Source organism: Octodon degus, unplaced genomic scaffold, assembly GCF_000260255.1.
Source record: "Octodon degus isolate 3935 unplaced genomic scaffold, OctDeg1.0 scaffold00033, whole genome shotgun sequence".
Classification (NCBI taxonomy): Eukaryota; Metazoa; Chordata; class Mammalia; order Rodentia; family Octodontidae; genus Octodon; species Octodon degus.
In genome coordinates, this window is record NW_004524609.1 from 16,498,320 (window position 1) to 16,513,983 (window position 15,664).

The 15,664-nt window shown below is 45.7% G+C and overlaps 1 protein-coding gene and 1 pseudogene across 3 annotated transcripts in view; one reads left to right on the forward strand and one right to left on the reverse strand.

Moving 5' to 3' along the window:
• Positions 1-15,664, reverse strand: part of Ube2o (ubiquitin conjugating enzyme E2 O) — a 58,597-nt gene that overhangs the window by 24,262 nt on the left and 18,671 nt on the right. The gene's annotated exons all lie outside the window — the stretch shown is intronic.
• Positions 5,034-5,148, forward strand: LOC111816531 (annotated as a pseudogene).

Genomic DNA, 15,664 nt, shown 5'->3' on the forward strand with positions numbered 1-15,664 from the left:
TTGGAATTCATCTCATCACAGACCTGAAGGACCTTGAGCTGCAGAATACACGACTTCTACAGCTGTGCTTTGCAATCAGCAACTGCAAGGTGGTATTTGGCAGGGGCACAACGCTCTGCTGGCTTGTGAGGAGCAGGCAGAGGAAACCCACAAATAGCCCATAAACAGGGAGGACTTCATACACTTCATATAGCAGTGCTGAAAGCACAAGGCTTTGAAGCTGTGACAAGTGGAGGCAGCCCTGACAGGTCCCTGAGAGAAGGGTCAGGCTTCAGGGCAGCTGCTTAATATAATTCCCAGAGAAGTGCTTTTAAAAACACAAATTCCTGATTTTTCACCCCAGACCTAGTGAATGAATGCCTGGATGAAGATGGAATCTATTTCTGTTTTAACTTTTGGGGTGGTACGGACAGGACCCAAGGCCTCACGCACGCCAGGCAAGTGCTCTACCACTGAGCTACACTCACGGCCAGGATCTGTTTAACGTTCCCTGAGCAAGCCTGATAATTCATCTGTTGAAAACAGCTCAATTTGGGGGAGGGGGTGGCATAGCTTTGTGGTACAGCGTGTGTATAATGTGTGCAAGACCCTGGTTCCATCCTAGCACGAGGGTGGGGTTCGTGGCAGCTCTACTCTAACCAGCAATTTTTGCCTTTTTTTCTAAGAACATACTGAGTACTTAAGAGATATTTGTCTTAATTTTTAAAAGGCTTAAAAGAAATCTGGAGATCAAGGTGCAAAAGCATGGCAGCTTAAAATCATAATGAGATTCCATTTGTATCTACTGCTTAGCGTTCCCTGACAAGCCCTCCTGTGATTCAGCTGCTGGGCAGATACACAGGCACCAAGTCCTCAAATACATTTGAGTCCAACTCAGTGACCTCTGCTCAGTCAGGCTAGACCCAGGCTGCCCAGACCCCAAGCTGATGCCAAGAAGCAGCTAGGCTCGGGGACATCCTCTAGCAAATGACCCTGCTGACTGAAAGAAGGGCCTGCCTCAAGCCAGCTGCTGCCGCAGGACAAAAGCAGATCATGCCTGCACGAGTCCCTGCAGCCTGGGGGACAGTTTTCCACCTTGAAGACTTCCAAGTGGTGATGCAGCCTGTTGGTCCCATGCTGTGGCCATGAGAGCTGGGTCTATGGACAGGAGTGAGCCAGTGTGTGACGTGGTGCTTCCCAATATGTGCTCCAGCCCGAACATGTATCCCAACATGCCTGGTCCACCCCATGCTGATAGTCCTCAGGACCCTGCTGTTCAGGTGTTCCTGTTGCTGAACACTTCCCCTAGCTTTAAGCCCACAGAAGAATGATGTAATCCTTAGGCAGAAAAAAGGTGCCACCGCCCTCCTGCAGCGGCCAGCAGGAGACAGAGTTGCACCTTTACCCAATGCATCAGTGCTGGCTCAGAACACTGAAGATCAGCCACTAATCAATAGCCACACTCCATGAGATGCATCAGCCTACCTTCTTAGGCAGGCTCATATGGAAAAGGGTCCACTCAGCACTGCTATTTAAAAAAAATGCAAATCTGGTAGGAAAAGGCAGTAAAATTAATATGAGAGCCTTGGATCTATGTTTGCTTTTTTCCTGAGGCCAGCTTCCCACTGAAGGAGGATATACAGAGAGGAGCATGGACTAATAGTCCCATGAAATACTGGTTTCTGGTATCATTTTCTTTTCCTTTTTGATTTTTTGAGACAGTGTCTCACTATGTAGTTCAGGCTGCCTTGAAGAACTTACGGTGATTCTCTGCCTCGGTCTCTTGACTGCTAGGTCTATGCATGTGCACCATCCTGCTCAGCTGGCATCATTTTATTTCCTTTATACTTAAGAATCCAGATGAACCCCAGTGGCCAGAGAAGATCATACCTGACCTTTCTGCTCACACACAGTTAAGTAACCTCGAGAGCAGGCAAGAAGAATCCATATTAGACAACAGGCAGGATTCTCAATGTACAGAGTGACTATCAGAATACCACTGGTTCACTACTCCTCTATGTCTTTCCAAGAAAAAGCAGCCTGCGGTGTTGCAAATATATATTTCCCACAAGGAATCAGGAGCACAGCAAACACACGGGAAGCCAAGGAGGAAGGGCACAGAGCTGGGCATGACAGCAAGCTGGGCTTCATGCCAGTGTTGACGGTAGGCTGTACACACCCCAGAGCCCAGGACAGGCTCGGGTTGCTGAGTCAGCAGAGACAGCCTCGCCACTGTCCTCCTGTGCTCCTGAAACCAAGCCTCACGTGTGTCTTCCTGTCGCTCCTCACAGCACTGGAATTAGGTCAGGATGGAATCAAGCACCTGCCTTCTAAACCATGAGAGCCAATAAAATTAAGCAAAAATATTCAGCCACCCAGAGTGACTGGAATGGCTGGGAAAGTGAAAGAGACTCACCTGTACCAGTCTGCAAACTGAAGAATACAATAAACACATCAGTTCTGCAGTTACTGCCAATAGGCTATTTGCCCTTTCTCCAGAAAATGGGAAGGACAGCCTGCTGTCATCTCGTGGCCGACACCACATAGTGCACCCCCATTCCAGGGATGGCAGTGCTAGAAACACCCTCACTGAGGCTCCTGGAGCTCAGGGCATGACTGGTGGGATGATCTGTACACTCCTCAGGCTGGCGTGGCCTGCACCACTGTGGATGTGTGAATGCCTCACAATAAATGCGGTGGGTCACACACCCTGCTGAGAAGGGCTGGTGTTTTCCTTAGAGGGCAAATGCTGTGGCTTTCGTGCCTCTCTGCCTGGGTTGGCTCTATTCCACTCAGTCCCTGGGCCTTAAGAGGTGGCTGGGGGGCTGGTGAGATGGCTCAGTGGTCTAAAGCACCTACTTAGAACAAGCTTAACAAAGCACAGGGACCGTGGTTCAATCCCCCAGCACCACATGCCAGCCAGCCCCACCCCCTGGTGGACTGAGCTGGCCACACACACATACACACACACACAAATAAATAAATAAATAATTAAAAAAAAAAGAGGTGGCTGGGGGCTGAAAGACACCAGAAGACAACACCAGACGGTACAGAAAGGTCCTTCCAGTCTCTAATAACGCAGTACTGAAATGCTTCTGAGGAGCCCAAGTCCCAAGTACAGGAAGATGAAAACAGGAAGGCACCTCAAGGGCTCCACTTTGCCCCTCCTTGAAGGGACTATCATGTCCTGGAAGGTGAAGGCTGGCCCATGGAGGCAGGGCACGATGGCAATGGCTTTGAGGTCTCTGTGTAGGTGGTAAACAAGCCACAAATGCTCTCCCCAAGCACTCTGCATGCCCACCCCTCCTTTGTGCTTTCCCAGCTACTCCAGAGTTACATCATGCATCAGTAACTGAAAGGCAGATCATGTGAAGAAGCCCAACTTACATGAAGGACCCGGGGAGACGGTGTGAGCAGGAGGTATCTAATATTAACCTGCAATTCCCAGGCCTGTGCTCAAGTTCCAGCTCTCTGCCCCCAGAGGCTTGGCAGACAGGGCTCCCCTATCAGGAAGTCCAGGCTTCCAAAGGTTTGCTTCCTCTCCTTCATGGTATGCTGCTCACTTGCTCTATGGCAGACCATTAGTCAGTCATTCACTCAACAAGCTATCAGGTAGGGAGATAAAGTGCCAGATGCTTATGAAACATCAGGAAACGTGCACAGCTTTGAGAAGGTGGGAGGATGTGCCAGCTTAGGGGAAGCCTCAGCTGCCCAAGGGAATAGGAATGGCTTTTCCATGTCCCACGGATAGCTGTACCCAAGTCTTTGCGCAGAAGTCACCTCCTCAGAAAAGGTTCTCCAGCTGCTCCTCTTCACTGTCTTCCCATCCCTCATTGTATATTTTATTCCCTGTCCTGTGGTCCCTATTGCCAGTGGCGTTTAGAACGTGAGCTCATTATGGCACTCCTGGCAAGTTTCTGGAACACTTCAGAAGGACATGCTGGGGGGAAAGCCCTGAGAGTGGGGACAGATGTCAAGAAACAATGATCAGCAATGCCCCATGCAGCTGAGACCCAGTGCCCCAAATGACAGCAGCTGGTAATCAGTGGGCCCAGAGGGTGACACAGGCAGAAGCCTCACTGGCAGGGCTGGAGAAGAGCTGGTGATCCAGGAAAATGCCCAGAGCGGAGCTCCTTTGGCTCTACAGCTAAAGAGGGAAGGGAAAGGAGTAGGCAGAGGGATGAGGAAGGGTTTCTTTAAGATCTTAAAAGTGATCTGAGGCAGGAGGCAGAGGGAAAGTCTGAAAAGAGGTGTGAAGAGGTGACCATGGAGGCAGCCAGGCTCAGGAGAAGGACGCCACGCTGGGGGGCTCCGCTCAGGAATGATATTTTTGCAGATGTGTTTCCCTACTGGCAGCTGGGAATCTGCTGATCAGGTAAAACCAAGGCCAGAGTGTGCAACACCAGCACCTGCTGGCACCTGAGTGGCGGCTGGCTTCCTGTGGCCTCAAACATGGACGGGCAGCCAGATCCGTGCACAGACCTAACTGTACGAGCTCCCTCTCCAGGCCCACACCTCTATGGTCTGCTGGAGGGTGGCGCAGAGCTTGCACAGGACAGGCACACACACATCTGCACACCACCCATGGTCGATATCCCAGCACAATGGCTAAGCCCCAAGGCCTACCCTTGTAGCTACTGACCCAAAGTGGCAGTTCTGACAAGGGTCTATAGCACAGCAACAGGGCATGGGCCTGTGCCTTTTCCCAGGTCACTGGGGTAGGGGTGAGAGAATGGACATAGGCTAGAGAATGGGGAGGCACTCACCCTCAATTGTAGTCACCCTGATGTACTCCCTTCATTCCTAACTCTAAGACCAGACCTGCATGACAGTGACTCTCCCACTCCTGCAGAGTCTTGCTACAGGGCTAACCTCAAACTCTATGTAGCCCAGGCTGGCCTGAACTCATGAGATCATCCTGCCTCAGCTTTTGGAGTGCTGGGATTACAGGTGTGCTCCACCACACCCAGCTAACAGTTACTCTTATGAAACTGTGTGTGTGTGACTATGGGTGGGTGTGTACATGCATGTGCGAGGCAATAATCAAAAAGATGGGAGTGTGTGCACAGCAGGTGGCCTGAAGCTTGGCGCCTCCACTTATAACACACACAACAGGGACCCAGGGTCACTGTGACTTGTGACTTCCCTTTGGGCAAATGTCCTGCACATGGCCTTCTTGCACTTCCACATGGCTTCTGGACAGGATCAGTGGGGCAAGGCTCAGTAACGGGGATGGCCACAGTACTAACGGGGCGAGGTGCACATTTTATCTTTCCCTTTTCTTTTTTTGGTACCAGAAAACAAACTTACAACCTTGCACTTACTAGGCAGACACTTGTGCCACTAAGCCATATCCCCAGCCCAAGATGGATATTTTTAGCCTGTCCAGTGTATCAATGGGTGATCTATTAGTAGTCTTAGAAGTAAAGACTGAATTTCCATTTTCAATAACTTAAAAAAAATTCACAATTCACAGATTTAAAATAAGAATTAAAAAGAGAAACAAGGAAACGGGAGCCTCTAGAGGTTATTTCTTGTGCGTATGTGAACCCACTAATATAGACCATGGTTTCCTGATTGCACACCCTTAGGTGCATGCCCATGTTCTATGAAAAAGGTTACACAAAAATGCTATATTAGGGGCCTGGGAGATGGCTCAGTAGAATAAGTGCTTCCCTGGCAAGTGCAAGGGCCTGAGCTGAATCCCAAGTTCCAAAAAAAAAAAAGAAAAAAGAAAAATGCTGTATTAAAACAAGAGTTACAAAAGACAGTACCAAAAACAAGGAGCCAGGCACAGTGGCGCCCACCTGTCCTCCTATACAGAAGCCTGGGGAAGGAAGCTCCAAAGTTTTGAGGCCAACCTGGGCAACCTGACTTAAGAAAACAGTTGGGCAGGGCTTGCCGAGAGCTTTCAACACGGAGAACAATTTTGGCACCCTTGTAACAATCCAAAACTTTGTGGCTTTCAATTTCCTGACCGATTTTAAACCTGGAAACTGAGTTCCAGGAATCTGGGCAGAATTTCAGTTTAAGAAACAGTCTTTTGGGGCTGGTGAGATGGCTCAGTGGTCTAAAGCACCTACTTAGAACAAGCTTAGCAAAGCACAGGGACCACGGTTCAATCCCCCAGCACCACATGCCAGCCAGCCCCGCCCCCTGGTGGGCTGAGCTGGCCACACACACACACACACACACACACACACACACACATAAATAAAATTTAAAAAAAAAAAAAGAAAGAAACAGTCTTTTAATCTTTTTAACGTTTTATTTATTTATTTGAACAGGGTCTCACTACACAGCTCTGTTCATAGTGATCCTCCTGTCTCAGCCTCCCCAGCACTGGGATTACAGGCATGTGTCACTATGCCCAGTTTCAGTGGCACGCCATGCAGTACCAAGGATCAAACCCAGGTCCTTGCACTTGCCAAGCAGGTGCTTAGATCGCTGAGCTATCTTATCTCCCCAGCCCCAAAACAGTCTTTTAAATATTAATACTCAACCATGACTCTAAACACCACAGGCTCAAATTCCTGCTTGTAAAGCCAGGGGATACCCTACTTCCGGATGGCCCAAAGACAACAGGGAAGTCTCTAGAGGTGGCCACCTGCCTGGACACTATGGAGACCACACACGCTGTTCTAAGGCATCTGTACTGAGGTGAGCAAGCTTCCACTTAACTGAGGTCTGAATACAAACTGGGAGGCCGGCACTGACACTGTGGAGACAGGTTTGGGGTACAAAGGCCAGCATTTACTAAAACAGTATCAAAGACTTAATATAAAGAATGTAAACTAGTTTTTAAAACAGTTACTACATGTTGAAATGATATTCTCCATATAGAGTGGGTTAAATGAAACATATCAGAGAAAATGTTTTCTTCGTGTTACTGGGGACTGAATACAGGGCCTTTGCACTGAATTGTTCTCAGCCATTTATTTTATTGCTTTGAGTTAGGGTCTCAATAAATTGTTCAAGCTGAGCTAAAATTTATGCTCTTACCTTGGGATTACATGTATATGCTACATGTTCAGTTTATAATTAATTTCACCAGTTTTAAAAAAATTTTTAAATGGCTTAAACTCTTTAAATTACTATGTGACTTATGTACTTCTACTCAACAATGTTGATTTAAACTAGTAAAATGTTTAAAAGAATAAGCTTAAATCTATCAAAGTGGGGCCGGCAAGATAGCTCAGGGGACTAAGCGCCTGCTTAGGCAAGTGCAGGCACTGGGATTCGATCCCCAGTACCACAAGCAGCACTGGCCCTGCCCCTGGGCAGGCTGAACCAGTCACCAAGTCCCGGCGTGGTGGTACACGCCTGTAATCCCAGAGCTGAGCAGGCTGAAAACAGGAGAATCACTTCGAGTGAGACCCTGTACCAAATAAAATTAATTAATTAATCAAAGTGAAGCATATACAAGTTTAAAGAAATCAGTCCCGAACACCAGCCCCTGCCTTAGCTTTCGGCTGCGCTCCCTGAGGCAACCACTTGTGACCTGCCAAGCTGTCTGGATGCAGGCTGCCTGGTCGGGACAGAGGTGCAGAATTCTCTAGTACTTCTGCATGCACATCACAAGCATCCTGGGGACAGGACCCAGGTGTAACCGTGATTCACTTCTGTTTCACATGCACCTTATGTGCATTAGCCTAGAGGAAATGTAAGTCATTATTGTAAGTGCACCCGCATTTTGACTGCAACTAGTCCCATGAGGGCAGGTGTGGAGTTTTCTACTTGTGGTGTTATGCCAGCATTCCAAAAATTTTGGATTTTGGAGCATTTGGAATTTCAGATTAGAAATGTTCAACCTATACATACTTCTCTGTATATAAACATGTTTGCATCTACTACATACAAGGTAACTATAGACACTACTCCCTGACTTCCTGTTTTGGTCACTGCCACCCCAGCTCTCACTCCCCTTTCTCACATAACCTAAGCACATGTTGGAATTTTGCCAGAGACACGTAACTTTCTATACATCATCAGGTGTCTTCTGGTTCTCGGGCTTTTGCTTGGAACCTCCTCCTGCGCAATTCCACTCTGCCACTCTAGGCTGTCCCTGCCCACCAGGGTCAGATCCCTTGTTTTCTAAATAGGAGAGAAACTCCTGGATCGGTGAAGGAACCTCTTAATTCCCCCAAGAAAAATGGCCTCCAGAGTCCCTCCTTTTCAGTCCATGGAGACCTCAAGACAGCCTTTTTACTATTCTTGACTGTTTTGGTGGGATATGGGAATTGCTCAAAAGGCTGAGAGATTTTGCTTTGTTATATTCCAATTTAGTAACCAGTGTGGTAAATGGCATATTTATTCTGTTTATATTTTTTTGTGGTCCTTGTGGGCTTGTTTCTATTACCTTTTGGGCTTTCCATTTACCACTTTTTTTTTTTTTTTTTTTTTTGAGACAAGGTCTCACCATGTAATTTAGGCTGGCCTTGAACTCATGATGTGGCCCATGCCAGCGTCCAACTTGCTGTGATCCTCCTGCCTGAGTCTCTGTGTGGTGGGAGTACAGGTGGGTGCCACCACACCCCCCCCCAGTCTCCCTTTGTTCTCTTTCTTCTAGATAAGTGACCTGATTTTCTATTGCTGTATTTTTTTCCCGTATGAGTCTGAAAGCTCTAAATCCCATTTCTATTATTTTAAGGGTCAACACTAAACTTCGAACATGTCCACTTCAGTCACAAAGTCGAAAGCAAATCGATATCCCTTCCCCATAGATTCAACAATCTGGGAAATGTGTTAATTCCAATCCCCCCCTCTTATTTCCACTAGCTGCCAGTACTTTAATTTTTAGACTTCCTCCAACTGCCGCCCATCACTGATCTGTAGATGACTCTCAAATTTATGCACTTCCCAATGTCTCTGCACGAGTCCTCTCCACACCTTCCTCCTCCTGTACGTAGTTCCCTTCTTCCTGAACCACAGTAACAAGACTGTGAATAAACAGTTTCTTCTCTCTGAAAATGTCTATTTGTTCTTACTAATGAAAGATAATTCAAGCTGGCTCCTGAAAACTAAGCCAACAATCTATTTTTGAAACATAGCATGCTGAAAACTTGAGTCCATGCGGTGTGGCTTCTGTTGCAACTACTGAGCCATTTGTTGAGTTTCACTGTTGAACCTCCTGGTAGTCTAGCCTTCCCTCTCACACTGCTTGTGAGACGCAATTCTTCCTTTGGGAGCGCCCATTAGACACAGCAGGCCTTCGCCCTCGTATTCTGCCCTCCATGATGCTGACTTCTTTTCCTGATGAACCGTCTCTCTTAGTGCACAATTCTAGGCAGCTTCTTCAGGTCTATTTTCCAGTTCACATAATTCTCTCAAGAATTTACGTCATTCGCTATTTGGCATTTACACTGGGCTTTTAATTTAATAATTACCATTTTCATTCTAGAGGTTTTATTAGGTTCTTTTTTATGTATTTGGTACAGAATCTCACTACACAGCCTGGACTAGTGGTGACCCTCCTGTTTTCAGCCTCCTCAATGCTGGGATTACAGGCACGTATGCCCTCAATGCGCCCCGGGGGCACTTAGTCCCTGAGCTATCTCGAAAGCCCTTATTTGGTTCTTTAAAAAACAAAAACCTACCTAGGTGTGGAAGCACAGGCCTATAATCCCAGCACTTGGGAGGCCTCCAGAGGCAGGAAGATCTTTGTAAGTTCGAGACCAGCCTGGGCTACAAAGTGAGCTCAAGGTCAGCCTGAGTTGCACCGTGGGACCTTGCCTTTAAAAAAAAAAATCTATGTTTTTAACAGTGTTAGGACTGATGTGGGGATCTGGACACATCCCCAGAGCCGCGTTCTCTGCTGTGGCTTTCTTTAGGTTCCTGCTTGCTCATTCTTTTTTCTTATAAGCTCAGCTATATATTTACTATCTTCTACTATACTCTACAGAGCATTCTAAGTGACTATGGCTGGAATGGCTCTACTTACCTCAATATACCATGTTACTGAAGCAAAATCCACTCTAGTCTTTCGGCTTCCAGTGAGACTGAAAAATTCAATGGCCCTTCACTCCCTGTACTGTTCCAATTTTCATATATGTGCTGCCGAAGCGAGCACTGCCCCTTCACTCCCAACCTTTTGTATTCTCTATTTAGAAGCTTTACTCCCAGTGTTCTACAATTATACAATGTGTAATTAGGGTGTTTTCCTTTTTCTTTTTTCACACACGGTTTCCCTAGGCAGTTCAGGCTGGGCTTGAGCTCACTTTGCAGCTCAGGCAGGTCTCCTCACAATGAGCCTCCTGGCCGCTGCCCCCAGAGTACTGGGTTAACAGGCGTGCACCAACCCCCAACCTTAGGGTGTTGCTCACTCACTATTTTGGAACCTATGACTATCAAATTTGGAAGCATTTCTTATTTTTTTTTACGTGTTTCTGGCCTTTGTTCTACACTTCTCTCTTTATAGACTTCCTAGATTTTTTTTTTTTTTTTTTGGTACTGGGGATTGAACTTGGGACCTGGCTCTTGCCAGGCAGGCACTTATGCCACTGAGCTATATCCCTGGCCCAGACTTCCTAGATTATTAAGGGGTTTTTTGTTTGTTTTAGACAGTCTTGCTATGTAGTTCAAGCTGTCCTTGAACTCACTATGTAGCCCAGGCTGGCCTCAAACTCTGGCAGTCCCCCTTCCTCTGCCTCTTCTCTCCACTCCAGTGCTGGGATTACAGGCATGCAGCACCACGCCGGGCCTGTTTGGTGTTTCTGTCCTTCTTCCTGGGTGCCTTTATCAACCTGCTTTTTAAAAAACTGTAATGTTTTTAATTTTCTAGAGTTTTTTCTTGTTCTGATTTTTATACCATACTCTTGTATTATGGGTAAAATACTGGCTTTTCAAAATAAAAAATAGGCAATAGGAAAGAGGAACACAGATCTTTTGGAAGTAGAAACAGGACCAGAAGATGGAGGAGGGGAGAGGGGGCAGGGAAGTAAAAAGAATTACAATGTGTTATGTGCAGGTACTGATTCCCTATAATGAACGTATTCATTATGTGCTGCAAACTTGTACTAATAAAAACTTTCAAATATTAAAAAAATATTGATTCTTTTCTGTTTGAAAATATTCCTGGGGGCCTGCCCCTTAGCTCAGTTCTTTAAGCGCCTGCTTCAACAAAGCCGTCAGGCTCAGGTTGCTGCGGTTCGATCCCTACAACTCAAGCTTGCCAAACCTGCCCTGAAGGCATTCTGAGAAAAAAAAATCCTTGGGGGCCAGGGAGATGGCTCAGAAGAATAAGCGCTTGCCTGGCAAGCTCAAGGGCCTGAGTTCAATCTCCAGTTCCGGGGAAAAATAAATATATATATATATATATATATATATATTCCCTATGTGCTGCTTTCTGGGCTCCTCTAAGACTTGTCTTTGCTTGTTCTGTCTTCTCCCTAGCAGCTTTCTGAACATCAGCAGTGACTGCTGCCTGTCTACTCCAACTTAGAAGTGTGGCAGTGCCAGGTGCAGCGACACACGCCTAGAGCTGCAGCTACTTGAGAAGCTCAGGCAGGAAAATGGCTTGAACCCAGGAGTCTGCCCCTACAAATGGCTCTTATTTTAACTGTCACACAGGTTTGTAATTCTATAGACTGCCATGATTAGACCATGGCAGACAATCAGACCTGACCCAGGACAAAGCTGGGCTCTGGATAGAATCTGCTCGCTGTCAGTATCGTGTGGCTGGCTTGGGTGAGCAGCATCTTACACACTTACTAAACTAAGTGAGATTCTTAAATGTTAAACTAAAAACAATCACTGAGAAAGTCACCAAACATAAATAGCAGCACACGTGCCCTGCAGCAGACGGTCACGCTGTTCACACTGCCTACAATGCAGGCTCTGTGAAGCCACCAAGCCAAGACACACTTGGGAAACTCAGTGGTTCCCACCACCGGCACACAAGGGTGCTCTCACCAGCCTCCACATAACTGTGTCTCTAGACGCCAAAGGGCTACAGTAACCGTCAATCAAACATGTCATCCTACCACATGCGAACTATCACAAGCCAGGCTACTTTCAGAAGAGATAAGTGGCTCAGTCTTTCCCTCTGAAAAACTGTACCTGCGGGTAAATATCTGAAAGCTAGATCACTGTCCAAGAGGCTTACGTAACAACCCCTGTCATCCCGTGGCGGCTGTGGGCCCCAGATCTCAAACTGTAAAGACTGACGAAATCCCTTACAGTTTCGAAGGATCTCAAATCCTGTACTGTGCCTTTTTAGCAGAAGAAGGAGTTAAGTATCAATGTAACACAAGATGCCTGGCACGGATCCCAGTGACGTCCAGGCACCTACCACACGTACGAGGTGGTCCACCAGTCAGAAAGGACCAGACAAAGGGTCCAGTAAGGACCCACTCAACATTGAGCAGATGACTTTAAAACAGATGCAGTGTTTCTCCAAGGCAGACTCATAGTGGCCACTAAGTGCACAAGAAGATGCCCGATGTCTTTAGCCATGAGGAAACACAAGTGTAGTCAGTGTGCCACCACTTCATATCCTGTAAGATGGCTGCAAACAAAATGACTGCCGGTCACCGTGCTGGTGAGGGTGCCATGGTGCAGCCACTCTGGAAAGCAGCTTGGCAGTTGCTCAAAAGGTTAAACACAGATAGATACACTGTACGACCCAGCAGTTCCCCTCCTGGGTATAATACCCAAGAGAACTTAAAATATACACACAAAAATGTCTGCATGAATTGTCACAGCATAACTACCAAAAAAAATGGAAAACAAAAAATGCCCATTAATTGATAAATAGATAAACAAACTATAGGGTATCCATAAAAGTGGAATATTATTTGGCCATGCAAAGTACGACAACATAGATGACCCTTAAACAGACTGTGGCTACGAGGAGTTAGGACTGGGAGTAGGGCGACTGCCATTGGGTACAGGGTTTCTTTGTGAGGTAATAAAAATATTCTGAAATTGGTTGTGGCAATAGTTGTACAAGTATTCGAATACAATAAAACCACTTGAAACACACATCTAATAAAGGTGAATTCTATGTCACATGCATTATCTCAACAGGTCCAATGAGACAGCTCAGCAGACTAAGCGCCTCCTTAGGCAAGAGCAGGGACTGGAGTTCAATTCCTGGTACCACCTGCCCCGCTGGCCCGCCCCCAGGCACACTGAGCCAGCCACAGAGACCGGGCATGGTGGGGAGGCTGAAAACAGGAGGATCACTGTGAGTAAGCTGCAGCATGAGACCCTGTACCACATACATAAAAAATAAAAATAAAACAATAAGCTTACTTTTAAATACAAACCAGGTGGAGCCGCAATTAATGGGTGCCTGGTTCCATGCCAGTTATGCTTTCATGTATTAGTTAAAAAACAAGGCTGAACAGTACTATGTAAAGAAGACTAAAACATATCAGAAAATGGGAAGATATCCCTTGTTCTTAGGTAACAACCAAAAATGTTATACATATTTAATGCAATTCTGATCAAAATTCCAACAATATATCTTATAGAATTACAGGATACAATCCTAAAATTCATTTGGAACCAGAAGAGACCTAGAATATCAAAGGCAATTCTGGGCAACAAAGGTAAAGTAGGGGCATCACAATCCATGACTTGAAATTATACTATAAAGCTACAGTGATAAGGACAATGTGGTACCGCGGGGGGAACCTCAGATCAATGAAACAGACTTACAGATGCAGAAATAACTCCAGACATACTTAGTCATCTTATTTTTGACAAAGGTGTCAAACATATTCACTGGAAGGCTATTTTTATAGCCTTTTTAATAAATGGTACTGGAAATGCTGGCTCTGCACATGCTGAAAATTAAAACTGAACCCATATCTTTTGCCATGCGGTAAACTAAATTTGCAATGGATCAAAGATCTATTAAAGCAGAAACATTAAATCTGCTAGGAGACAGACTAGGTAAAGCCCTTAAAGACACTGGTGTAGGCAAATGCTTTATGAACAAAACCTTGATTACACAGGAACTATCACAAAACATCAACAACTGGGATCGCATCATATTAAAAGTAAGTTTTGCACAGCAAGAGAAAGCACCAAGAGTAAAGAGACAGCCCACAATGTGGGAAAAACTTTTTTTTCAGTTGTTTTTCAGACAAAGGACTAATGTCTAGAATATATAAAGAACTTAAATAAATTAGATCCTTCCCAGATTTAAAGACCCAATCAAAAAATGGGAACCTGAGATGAACACACACTTCTCAGATGAAGACAAACAAACAAGATATGAAAAATTCAACATCACTGGTCATCCAAGAGGTGCAAACTAAAACAACACTGAGATTCCACTTCATCCCAGAATGAACAGCTAATCTCAAGAAATTCACCAATAACAAATGCTGGAGAGGCTGTGGGGAAAAGGAACACTTCTCCATTGTTGGTGGGAGTGTAGACTAACGCAACCACTTTGGAAATCAGCATGGAAGTTCCTTAAAACACTAGGAATAGAGGTCCCACTTGACCCAGCTATTCCTCTTCTGCGTATCTTCACAGAATTAAAAACATTCCACAGCAATATATGTGCACTCATGTTTACAGCAGCAAAATTTGTAATAGCTAGATCTTGGAAACAACGCAAATGCCCATCAACTGAGGAATGGATAAAAAAGATATGGTCTGGGGGCCAGGGAGATGGCTCAGTAGAATAAGCGCACTTGCCTGGCAAGCACAAGGGCCTGAGATCAATCCCCGGTTCTGCTAAAAATAAATAAATAAAGATATGGTCTTTTTATACAATGAAGTACTAATCAGCCATAAAGAAGGATAAATGGGAGCATTTTATAGGTAAATAGATGTAACTGGAAACCATACTCATAAGTAAAATAAACCAGACGCACATGTGTAAACACTGCACTATCTCCCTGGTGTGAGAAGCTGAAAGAATAAATAAGATCCACAGACACTGTGAAATGGGAAGACACTTCAAAAGGAAAGAGAAACTGGCATGGGGGATGGGAAAAAGGAGAGCAGGAAAAGCAAAAAGAAAGTGTGTATATATAAAAGACAGTTACACTGCTAATTCCCTTAGTTCATTGAAAAGGTAGGTTTGGACAATTAAGTTCTGCTACCATACTCTGAGTAACTAATTTAAAGATAACAAGGGCCAGCCAGATAGCTCAGCAGACCAAAGCACCTGCTTAGGCAGAACGCAGGCACTGGGGTTCGGTTCCCGGCACCACAGGCCATGCCAGCCCTACGCCTAGGGCACACTGACAAAGTGAATGTGATTGGGCCTGGTGGCGCATGCCTGTAATCTCAGCACTTGGGAGGCTGAAAACAGGAGGATCACTACGAGCCCTATCTACATAGTGAGATCCTTAAGACCCTGTACTAAATACATAAAAAATAAAATAAAAAATAAAGATAACAATACATAGTGTGTTTACCATTGTTAGTGCCCTATTACCTTTTTTGAAACTTGTTTTCTCTTAAAAAAAAAAAAAATCCCAGCACTGGGGAGGCTGAGGCAGGAAGACTGCCATAAATTTGAGGCCAGCCTGGGCTACATGGTGAATTCAAGGCCAGCCTGAACTATGCAGCGAGATCCTATCTCAAAAAGAAAAAAAGGGCTGGTGAAATGGCTCAGTGGTCTAAAGCACCTACTTAGAACAAGCTAAGCTAAGCAAAGCACAGGGACCGTGGTTCAATCCCCCAGCATCACATGCCAGCCAGCCCTGCCCCCTGGTGA